Here is an 11,732-nt window from a genome sequence, read left to right as displayed (position 1 = left end):
GCCACTTTATCAGCAGGTCAAGTTCTTCACGTGCTGTTAAGTTGAGCTCTCCAGTAATGTCTTGGAAAGATGTTTTCCAGGCCCAGTAATTTTCTGGACGGTCATCAAATTTGAGCAGTCAGAGCTTACCATCTCCCCTTCTAACAAGATATTTGGTGATATCATTGTTTGTGCTAGTTCACATGGGTAATCTCTCACACTGGATGTGTGAGACATTGGGGCAGGAACCCTAGGTGGGTAGCCTCTGTTTTGTGTCCCAGGCATTCCTTCGTCATCGATGTGGAGCTTAGCTAAATGGGAGTCCTGGTCATGAGTTGGATACCACTGAATCGGATCGGGGCATGCTCGTTGTGCACTCATGGGTATGGCAGGTGACTCCTCTGAGACCGGAGCTTGCTGCTGAGCGTTTGGTGTCACGTAGTGGGCCTGCACATACTCGTTTGTGCATTGAGTGCGATCCTCAGGATATATCTGGGTCATTTCTTCCAGTGGATTAGACTCTATTGCTGCTGCAGCTTCATAAACTGCTGCTTCTGCTGAGGCTGCTTTAGCGCTCCTGTTTACTTTTAGGACATACAGATTTGCTTCCAACTCTGCTTTGCGCTGTTCTGCTTCAGCTAACATTTTTCGATTTTCAGCTTCAATGCGGCCTTTTCTTTCATCATCTCCGCTTCTTGTGCTGCATACCTGGCTTCTACCAGGGCCGCCTCTGCTTTAGCTTTTGCCTTGGTAGCTGCTGCACTGGCTGAGGACCTACTTGATCTCCCAGATGACTTGGACCCTGCAATTTGTGACACGACCTCAAAATCTCCGGTTTGGTCTGCTTGCCTTTGTTGGTCCATGATGTTCTTGTCTTGGCTGCAGTGTGTGGTCGACAGTGAATCTGGTTCTAGCCCGCCGTGTAACTGTCCTTTTACTATTCTGTCCTCGCACAAGCGTTCTGGACCATGCTAGACAGATAGCTGACAAAAAAGACTTCAGGCGTTGATAACGTTTTCATCTTTTATGTAAAACTGAAAAAATAGATATAAAAAAGATATGCATCAACATTTTGCCTTTTAAATAAACACACGAATTAAAGAAAGAATGTGTCAACCTTGTCGACCCATTTCTGCTCACACAATCGGCTACAGACGTCTGTTAGCAATCAAAGTATCTCTTATTAGCATTAGCTTGCATGTATAGCTGTTAAGGCAGCTAGAAACACATTTAGCTAATTTATGGCTAACACAGAAACATTATGAACAGCAACATAACAGCTCGGTTATTTCTCATCAAAACAACGTTCAGATACAATAACATTTAGTTAACTTACGGACAAAGATACTCCAAGGCTTAAAAACGCTGAAAACACTGTCTCTCTGCCATGCTGTGAGAGTCCATGCTTGACTGACTGACTTTCTGACACAAAAACGAAACCTAACTCAAATCCGGCCACAAGGGGGCAGTAAATCAACAGAATACAGGCTTTTCTATATAAACATTTCTCAGCATCACAATACACTGTAGAAGGACAGAGGGCCAGCAGGACAGTCCACATACACTGCTACTCTGTTAGAGACAGAGGAGGAGGAGGAGGAGGAGGAGATGGATGTTTCTCTCTTATTGTGAAGGACAGAATGAGGACCATCATTTGAGCAGCTCAGTTTCCAGGACTGATCATTCCGTCCAAACCTGCAGTCAAAACTGCCTCCTTTCCTTCTGATTCCTCTATAACTCACTGATATATCAACGTATCCTCTCCACTCGACCTCCCAGTAACAGCGACCAGTCAGACCATTTCTACACAGCAGCTGAGGATGGACATCGAATCTGTCTGGATGATCAGGATATGAGTGATGTCCCTCTTGTGTCACCTTCCTGTTGTTGTCAGACAGTTTGAGCCATTTGTTCACTGTGTTTGTGTCGATTGTGAGTTGACAGGAATCTGATGGAGAGAACAAACACAATCCAGCTGCAGTTATTGATCCATCATCTGTTCATTGATTGACACTTTGATGATGACTCCTGACATCAGAGATGTGAATGAGTGATGTGACAGTTTGAAGATGGTTGAATGTGTGCTGCTTTGTTTTCATCACTCACATTAAAAACACACTTACACTTCCTCAGACCTTCTGTTCTCACCAGCTGGTCTCCAGCGGGCTCCACCCTGAAAAGCATGCACACCACTGTTACCAACTCCTCAGTAAAGAAAGTAGTTACTGGCTGTCCTAAAAGTTGTTACAAGTTGCTATATGACATCATCACCTAATTTGCATAATTGGTCTTTTGCATCTAGTTGTAGGAGTTAGGAATAACATCTCTGGAGAGACAAAAAAGTGAATAAAAAAAACCCTAAATATGTTTAGAACTACAAATAAAATAACTTTATAACTTTAATGATTTCCATAGACCCACACTGCATAAATCAATTTTGTCCCACATTGTTTAATGTGAGAATATCAAATTTAAGGATAACACTTATGTGGGGTGCGACTGCTAGCTACATTCAACCTTCCTCCTTTATCTGGGCCACTGTTGCCAACTTGTCTAAGAAAACTTGCTTTCAGCTCTCAAAAAAGGCCGAAGGTCCGGGGATGGGGTTGGGTCCCCCTTAGTGTCGCAGGAAGGGGTGGAATGAGCGAGGTGGGCGAGCTTGGTGTTTAAGTGAAGTCTGGGGGTTGGAGGGTGGGGTCAAAGTGAGGTCTGTGTGATGCCAAAGCACACGAAGGGCAAATGCCTTCATTCCTGGAGTCCTACAAACCAACAGGTCCAACATGACTGTAGAAATGGCAGAGAGCAGCTTTATTTCAGGAACAATGGCCAGGACCAAGCTGCTGCTGACAGAGGCTTCACACTCTGACTGCTGGCTGCTACCTGCTTCCAACCTCAACTGCTATGCTAACAGGGCTACTCCCTGAGCTCGACTTGGTCAGATAGCAGCAGCAGAGTTAGAGGCTGTCATGATGGCTAAGCCCATTAAGGTTCAAGATCAAAGTTTACTAAATGCTGCTGTCATGAATTTAGTTATTTAGCATTTAGTTATTTAGCTACAGATTTAATGCAGCTGATGTTAGCCAGGAAAACATTACAGGCTCCTTCCATTACCTTCACATGGAGAGGATCAGCAGGAGAAAGAAAAAGTGAAAGTAAACTTTAAACCGGAAGGAAACACACAGAGAGGCGTTTGAGGACATCCTCACAGTCAGGAGCAGCAGAAACAGATCAGTTTGGCCTTAAAGCATCTTTAGAATCAGCTGGAAATGTTGTTGAAGGCTTTCCACAGACTCACATCACTTTGTGTGTCAGTTTGACTTCAAACATGGAGTTTTTCTGGCTTCATTTCAAACACTGAAAACCTCCAACTGTCCTGTTACACTCTAAATCCAAACTACCGACATCGGATATTCACATTCGGCAGATCTGATTCATACATTAATGCTATAGAGGATATTTCATGGATGAGAGCCAGTAAACCAAAGTGAATGATCAAAGCTGTAACGCTGACCTGTAGAGTTTACTGCACATGTGTTTGCAGGAGTTTCTGTACAGACTGCAGCATGTTTGGAGTTTCCTGAGTGTCCCTGAATGTAACAGTGTAACGGCATCAGAATACAGGAAAAATGCTTTGAACACATCCAATGAAATAAATCTGAGACTGGTGATAACGGTGATTAGTAAAGCTGATCCAAATTTCATTCAGTATTGGTTACAAATACTATCTGCATACAATATTTAACACAGTAACATCCAAAATCCACCTGAACTAGTTTGTATCATCCCACAAAAGCAGATCAGAGGAAACAGTTAAAGAAGCTCCACTGAAGTTTATTGTGACTCACACTTAGATCAGCTTGAAGACAGGACTTGTTAAAGAAACACTTTTGGATTGATGGATTTATGAAACATGTTTCTCTCTAACAAACCCCACTGTGAGTCAATCAGGCGTCAGTGTTTGAGATCCTCTGCTTGTGGTGGACAGATCGATCCAAATATCGATAATATGGAGATGTTTGTAAACAGATGCTCTTCACCCCCGCTCCGTGTTGTGACCTGTATGAACTGATATCCTGGCAACCAAGCCTGACTGTACCATCTTATCATGAACATTATCATGAACTGCTGGTCTGGAAGCTGTGTGACCATCACAGTATCCTGCTCGTCTCCGCTGGCAGCCCCTCCCCTACCCACCCTAGTGCTCTCCAGCTTTAATGTGCTGCTGCTTTGCTGAGGTGTTTTTTTGGAACCTCGTAAGGTGTTCATAATGAACACAGTACAAGATGATTTCTTTGAACCTACTATCCCAGTGTATCTCTTTCTGTTTTCCTGCTAAAGGTAGCGCCAGTAAAACGGCTGCATGACCTCAGACACCTGTCCCCCCTGTTTGTTTCTGTGTTTGTATTTCTCTTGGATGGGTGTTCTGGAACGCAAATTTCATTACATGTTTACATATAATGACAATAAAGTCTTCTTGAATCTTGAGTATCGATACCAACGTTGGTATTGATAGTGATCAATACCAGTGTAATGAGATCGATAGCTTTAGTTTCTCCTCTTGCACTGCTGCGGTTTCATTGGTTTCATCAAGGATCTGAGCCGACTGTCTGTATAAGTTCCGCTCCAGTCACAGCTCTGAGCAGCAGGCAGCTTTGCTCCACGCCTCCCCGCAGTGTTCTGATGTTATACCGTCACGTGACTGACCTGTGCCAGACAAGAGAGCAAGCAGGCCCGGTCGGCAGCAGATTACATGCACAAGCAGCGCTGAGAGGGAGCAGAGAAATGGCAGAGAGAAGAGGAGCGCTGTGTGGCTATATTTTCAGGCTGAAAATGATTTAATAATGTTTAATACGAGGAGCCTGGCAGAAATGATTGTGAAGGACCTGCAGCCTCTTTCCATGGTGGAGAATGATGGCTTCAGGAACTTTGTGAGGACACTTGACCCACGGTATAAAAAAATTCCAAGTAGAAAATCTTTAATGGAGAGAAAACTACCAGCTCTTTATGAAGACTGCTGCTCTAAGGTCAGAAAGGCAATGAGTGGTGGTGGACAATGTTGTGCTTACAAATGACAATGTGGACATCAAGAGCCACAGAGGCCTATTTAACAGTATCATGCCCATCATACATGAAAACTGGCAAATGCTGGCATATTTGCTAGAAACGTGCTCTGTTCCTGGAAAACACTCTGCAGACAATATTTGTTCACAATGAACCAGAATCGTGGAAGAGTGGAGCTTAACAGACAAAATTCTGGCTGTTGTAACTGATATGGCACCAACATGGTTGCTGCTGTGCACAAAGCGGGTTGTGCACACTACCCATGTTTGTTCACACTTTAAATTGGTGGTGAAAGACTCTTTAAAGGCTTTACCTTGACTTACTTGAAATTCAGCATAAAAGCAGCACTATTGTTGCTTTCTTTCACTATAGCACTAAAGCTGCAGACAAGCTAAATGAAATTCAGAAGCAGCAGAAGTTTCCCTGAACACAAAATAATTTAAGCAGTTGAGACGAGGTGGAAGTCTGTATTCTACATGTGGGAGAGACTGTCTGAGCAAAAGGAGACAGTTACCACAGTCCTCTGTCTCCTTGGAAAGAGCTCACTTTGCTTAAGTGAGGAAGAATGGTTTGTCATCAATCTCTCAATCAATGCACTGAGAACATTTGAGGAAGTAACCAGGAAGATATCAGCTGAAAAACATGCTTCAGTTCAAAAGTGTCACTGCTTCTCAGAACCACTGTAACTCCTGAGCATCAAGGCAGCAAGCTAGCTGCTGAGCTGTCAGCACAATGTCACCATTGTTTCAGAGCTATTGAAATGTTTTACGGTCTTGCTGTCAGCACCTACCTGGACATTAGATTTAAAAACTTGGGATTCTGTGACTCTGCAAATGTTGAGCCTGTAAAAGCTCGACTTGTCACTGAAATGCAGACTGTGAATCAGACCTCAGCACCATCATCATGTGCATCAAGCTCTTGCCATCAGCTCTGCCCCGTCTCCTGCAACTACTTCAAGCTTGTCCGCAGGGTCTCTGCATCCCCACCTGCTGCAAAAGGTGGGATATGGACAGAATTTGATTCTCAAGTCCTTGCATCTCAGCAGCATCGGACAGCTGGCACTGATGCCTTAATTGAAATGTGCAGGTACTCAAAAGAGAGCCCAATTCCTCGGACCAGGATCCACTGCTTTGGTGGAAAAATAATGCAGGCAGGGGCACGGAAAGGCTTCTGGGAATATCTTTTTGAACTCAAGCCTTTCGAGGTTGTTTAGTTATTTGCACTTTATTTATTGCATTTTAACAAATTATTTTTGATCTGTAATTATTTAGTCAAAGCCAGAAAAGAACTTCACTTAAAAGGAGCAATTTTGTTTATTCCTGTATATTCTAAACATATTTTACTTGAAGAAAAAATGAATTTGCTTTAATGGTTTTTTTAACATTTGTTGCAGTATAATAACTTTGTACAGTTTGTTTATTTAAGAGAAGAAGAAGAAAAGCAGTGCAATAATAATACATTTTATTTTATTTTTTTATATCATAGCTCCTCAGCACACTGTTTAAGCTTTTTTGAGTGATCATTTTGTGTACTTTAAGGAAAATTCCAGACATCACAATATATGAGGAAAATGTTTTGTTCTATTGTTGCAGAAAAAACCTTTTATTATAATAAGTATTTTTTAATTTACCTCGAAACTTTGCCTAATTCTATCATGGGTTTTAACTAATTAATGATCAAAAGGAAAAATCACAAACCACTTAAAGGTCATCAAAAGTCACCTTAATTATTTAAAAGTATTGGTATCTGTATCAGTAGCGGTGATACTGGCCCTGTAGTTACTTGGTATCGATCGATACGATATTTTGCAGTATCGCACACCACTATCCTCTGCAGCTCTCAGACAGCACAGTAAAGATCTAATCAGATCACACATTTAACAAGCTGTTCACAGACTTCTCTGAAGCTGAAGTTCATTTCCAAAGGATTTCACACACTGTGGATCACACACCTGATGACAAATACTGTGGTGAGACCATCATTAAATATCAACATGAAAATACATGAACTGTTCTGCTCTTGAGTTCAGGTGAGTTTAGCTACAATATTGTAGATGCAGAACTTGCCATGGTGGCAAACACAGATTATGTGTGTGATGCATTCTCTGTGTTTTGCTTTTTATGCTATTGAAATTTTAAAAAATCAATGTTAACCTCATAATCTAGTCATGTATGTATCACATTGATCACGGAAAAAACACACTGCATAAAATAATCCTGATCACAGTCATGTATACTTTAACTACAGTCCTCAACTACCATGGTCTGAGTTACTTTAGTTTCTGATTTTAAAATCCATAGTAAAACTTTCTGAATACTCTGTTTTTTATTCAACCATAATAAACCATCACCACTGTGAAAAGCATTGTTGCATTAGGTTTCTCATGCTTTTCCAACAACATTATAAGAACATAAAGTAAAACATCACAGGTTTAGAATAGTATTACCCAACTAGTTGTACGTCCCTAATAAACAGCTAAAAACCCAAAGTCTCTGTCATGTGAGGGGTAAAAATGTTATTATTCATGAAGGAAACAATAACCTCATACGCCACTATTTTATAATGCACCGTTGTTTTGATCAGTGTAAGCTCAACAAGAACCCTGCCAGGTTTCTTGCTGTTAGGTTTGAAAATGGCACGCTCGATTCTGGTGAAGGAGTCGCTCTCATGACTTCGCTAGTGACGGCACTCCCTGGCCAGTCAGTGGCATGCTGTCCTCCCTGTCACATTTTTGGATCACCTTGGATCGCTTAGAACCTCAGGTGAGTGAGTACAAAAAAAGGACCTGCAAAGGGTACCTGATTCTAATGAAAATGCTGTCAAATTGCGGCGAGTTGAGTCGACCAGCGCCGAGTTATTCCGTATGGAAAAGTGGCTTTAAAGCCGGTTTCGGGGGGTGGGAGGGATCAGAGTTTGCCGCTTTAGTCAGCACTAACCATTACGGATACATCTTACATCACTTGTCTTTAGGCGCCGCACAGGATGTTCATGTTACCAGCACTTAAAACCCTTTGAGTTCAGCCAAAAACAGGGAGCATCAAAACCAAAGGTTTGAAAATTGTAACCAAAGATTTCTGACATACGCAAATAAAAGTTTATGGTTTGCAAATAACTTTTTCTCTTCATGAGAAACAAATGACCCATTTGAATAAAAAAAGTTTTATAGAAAAACCTGTTTTTTTTCCAAAATAAAATATTCCATTACATAAAAAATATTTCATTACAATTCCAAAAGTTTTGACCACAACTTATTTTTTTTGATTAAGATTAGTTTTTGTTTGATTGAATAATTTTGAGACAAATTTATCTCCATACAATCTCTTGGTCCAAAGATGGAGCCGTGCTGTCATGTTGTTGATGCCAGATTGTGACCATCTGAATGTTGCAGCACAAACTGAGACTCATCAGACCAGGTGACGTGTTTCCAGGTGTTCTTTATCTTCTGTTGTCCACGTCTGCTGAGCCTGTGTGAACTGTAGCCTCAGTTTCCTGTTCTTAGCTGACAGCAGGGGCACCCGCTGTGGTCTTCTGCTGCTCTAACCCACTTCAAAGCAGCCTGACCTTCACCTCTGACCTCTGTGTTAGAATGCATCTGGACAGGTGTACCTAATAAAGTGGTACACCTGTAAGTCACATTCAATGTGACCAACATTGAATGTGACTTTATGGGCTTCCTGCTCCTTTTTCTCTCCAATGACAGCCTCAGTGATGAAGGCAGATGTTCCTGCTGCTGCTCTGCTTTTATATGAGTTGCATGAAACAACACTGCAACAACACGCTGGACAAACATCTAAGAGTCCATCTTCAGGACTTTGGAGTTTCCACCCAGCAGACTCGTGTCATCCTCCATCACATTATTAATCAGTGTCAGAGCAGTCTGAGGCTCCTAACTCCTTATCAACTCTCCTTCACTCCTTTCCTTCACCTCATGACGTTTTCCATCCACATGAAGGTAAAGTGATCAGGAAAAGGAGGAAGGACGGATTTGGACTCACTTCTTTGGGAGCTCAGACTCGACTCTGGAGCGCCCCCTGCTGCGCTACCGACTCAATCGCAGCCACTTCCTGTTCAGTGGGATTAACCGGAAGTGGGATGTCTCTGCCGTGAAGCGCGCATGTGTGTGCTCGCTGATGTCTGTGTGTTTGGAAAGAGTTGCAGCTTCATCCCGCAGCTTGTCATCTAAAGGTAAGCAGGAGCTAACTTTAATGTGAGTTCAGTTAATCTGGAGCTGAGCTCCTGAATGAGCTCTTCTGCTGCTCTCCTCGGTGTCTGTTCACTTTATTGTGAACACGCTGAGAGGAGAGTGAGAGAGTGTTTGGAGACAAACACCAGCTAATCATTAGCTCAGCATGCTGGGAGAAGGTGGAGCAGAAACTCTGTTTTTCTGCCTGCTCCAAACCTCTACAGCCTCATTTCTATTTGAAGGGAGAACAGGAAATGGATGAGAGCGATCTGCTGCAGTATCAGGGTCACAATAAACTTTATTGTCCAGCTGCTGTGGATGAACACGTGAGAGGAAGTGAACTCCTAAAATGATGTTCAGAGAGCAGCTGGGCGGTGAGGAGAGAAAAGAGGAGCATAGAGATCCCAGCAGCAACACACAGGACAAAACACAAAGTGCAGGAGACAAAAAGCTAAAGACACGCAGCAGCGACCGCGCTCACTGCAGCTACACACAAATGAGCCCTCATTTTTTAAGACACAGTCAAGCTAGCAGCACGTAGAATTGCGTTGCGCATTTGTACCACATATTACGGTACGGCTGCCGGTCGAACTAAAAAACACGTCGGAAGTCTATGGAGCTAAATTGGGGCCATAAAGTTTGTTCGAAAAAAAAAAATTGAAACTGAAAAATTATTTTGAACCCGAAAAACATTTTAAACAGGAAAAAAAAAAGTTTTGCACCCCAAAAAAAAAAAGTTTGAACATGAAAAAAAAGTTTTGCAACTGGAAAAAAAGATGTGAAACTAAAAAAATATATTTCAAAACTACTTTTCAGATTCAGGTTTTTTTTTCACTTTCAGATTTTTTTTCGCAGTTTCAATTTTTTTTTTCGAGTTCAAACTTTTGGCCCTGTTTTGGCGTGGGGGGGCGGAGCCTCAAATGACGGGGGTGTGGAATCATGACTGACAGCTCAACACAGTGGCTGAACAACATAGTCCCAGCTGTTGCATTCAGGGACCGTGGGAACTGGAATTGTCTTTAATGCAGCATTGATATTCTATACGTATGTGACTGGTTTTGAAAGATAACATGCTTTACCGATACAAGCAGCTTATGTGAATACACGACTCGAATCTCTGAGGAAAAAATATGATCTTGACAGATTTGCACAGCATTTTAAGCCCGTGTTGGAGATTTCCCATGCCCTCAAAGTAAAGCAGAAGACTCATCATCATAGACATATGTTCGTCCTCATCTGCGGGCGCTAGCAGTGATCAGGTAATAAAAAGAGATGGAGAGAAAACAGACACATTCACTGTTGATACCTGAGCAGTTTACAGAAACAGCGTGACATGGACTGTGTCACTGCTATACGTTGGCTAGTCCGCTATATTGGAAGTGGCAAGTCAGCCTTAAATCAATGAAACCACATGCAAAGGGAGTGGATTTTCTGAATAAAAACGACTGACGTTTAAATTTAACTTCATACTTTGGATGGTCCGACGCCCATTGAAATATTTACCGTTCTTCAGGGAGGGTCCCTGGGGCAGTGCGAGTGAGAGGGCCGCTTCCCCGGGTCCCATTTCCCGTTCAAAATGTTCTCATTGGGGAGCTCGGAGCTCCAGGGCGGGGTGCTGAATTTTTTTGCCCGGCCACGGCTCACCATCTTCGGATACAGTATGTGTGCCCCTTCCAAAGGCAAAGAGGAGATGAGGGACCTGGGGAAGGGGCCCGTTCACTTGCACGGCCCCGCCTCCCTGACCTCCCCCTGGTGGGAGAGGCACCTCCTCCACACATTGTATGCGAGGGAAGTCAGCCGTGTCCGGGCGAAATCATTCAGCATCCCGCCTGGAGCTCCGAGCTCCCCCAGAGCCAGAATGAGAGCATTTTGAACGGGAAATGGGACCCGGGGAAGCGGCCCTCTCACTCTCCATCTCTTTTTATTACCTGATCACTGCTATCATCATCTGAGCCCCCCCCCCCCCCCCCCCCCCCCCCACGCCAAAACAGGGCCAAAAGTTTGAACTCGAAAAAAAAAAAATTTGAAACTGCGAAAAAAAATCTGAAAGTGAAAAAAAAAAAAAACTTGAATCAGAAATGTAGTTTTGAAATATATTTTTTTGTTTCAAATCTTTTTTTTTTCAGTTGCAAAACTTTTTCTTTTTTCCTGTTTAAATTTTTTTTTTCGGGTTCAAAATAATTTTTCAGTTTCAATTAAGATGTCTCACTTAATGTCTTTTAAGATGTCACATCCTTTTCAAAGCCCTGCTGGCTTTCGCCGCTGATTGGAAGTTAAACACAGACACAGCTCCCTCAGATGATCTCTAATGGCTGGTGTTTGGTTTATTTCAGCATTTCATTTGTTCCTGAGCAAATCGGTTTGCCTGAAAATTAAAGTTCAACTTCATAACTTTGTCATTTCTTGGATGGATGTTCTGTTAACTATAATTTCCCTGTGGGATCAATAAAGTATCATTCATTCCTTTTGACGCAGCATTTTATTTGTTTTTTTTTTTTTTTTTTCCTTT

The 11,732-nt window shown here is 42.4% G+C and overlaps 1 long non-coding RNA gene across 1 annotated transcript; it reads right to left on the bottom strand.

Annotated features, from left to right (window-relative positions):
* Window positions 1-670: 670 nt before the first annotated feature.
* On the bottom strand, window positions 671-1,348 carry LOC115777951 (uncharacterized). Its single transcript, XR_004019717.1, has 3 exons — window positions 1,316-1,348; window positions 1,097-1,137; window positions 671-1,013 (listed from the first exon to the last, which is right to left on the bottom strand). It is a non-coding gene; the product is annotated as an uncharacterized LOC115777951 (long non-coding RNA).
* Window positions 1,349-11,732: the final 10,384 nt, after the last annotated feature.

The sequence above is a fragment of the Archocentrus centrarchus genome, unplaced genomic scaffold, assembly GCF_007364275.1.
Source record: "Archocentrus centrarchus isolate MPI-CPG fArcCen1 unplaced genomic scaffold, fArcCen1 scaffold_89_ctg1, whole genome shotgun sequence".
Lineage (NCBI taxonomy): Eukaryota > Metazoa > Chordata > Actinopteri > Cichliformes > Cichlidae > Archocentrus > Archocentrus centrarchus.
Note: the sequence above shows the minus strand (reverse complement) of the source record. Positions and strands in the feature narration are given on the sequence as shown.